Here is a 494-nt window from a genome sequence, read left to right on the forward strand (position 1 = left end):
CCCCTGGCATTTTGTGTGTTTGTCATTGAGAAAACTAAATTGGTGTGATACCATCAGTCATGGGGACTGACTCACAGCAGTGAGGAAGTTTTCCCAAATCACATTACATGTTTAACGTCTTAGCGGACATTTGGAAAACACACACCACCACGACGCTGATCACGTCCTGTTGATTTGAGTGCTTATGGCTGTGAGGAAACCACTTTTACAGTAATTGCCGGAGACTAGGAGAAGTGATGATGATAATTAATCTTTTTCTAATTGTCCTCTAGTGCAGCGCATCCTTTGTTTCAGTGAGTGAAGTAGTATTAAGAGGCTGGCAGCGGGCTGAGAGTACAGTTTAAATTACAGTGATAGAGAAAAATGCCAGAAACTCGTCGAAGCGCAAGAAATGAGCAATAATGAATCTTGCACAAATTACACACACACACACACACACACACACACTGTTCAATAGCAGAAAGTGATCCTTGTGAACGTTTTAAAGTGGTTTA

This window comes from Anoplopoma fimbria, chromosome 13, assembly GCF_027596085.1.
Source record: "Anoplopoma fimbria isolate UVic2021 breed Golden Eagle Sablefish chromosome 13, Afim_UVic_2022, whole genome shotgun sequence".
NCBI lineage: Eukaryota > Metazoa > Chordata > Actinopteri > Perciformes > Anoplopomatidae > Anoplopoma > Anoplopoma fimbria.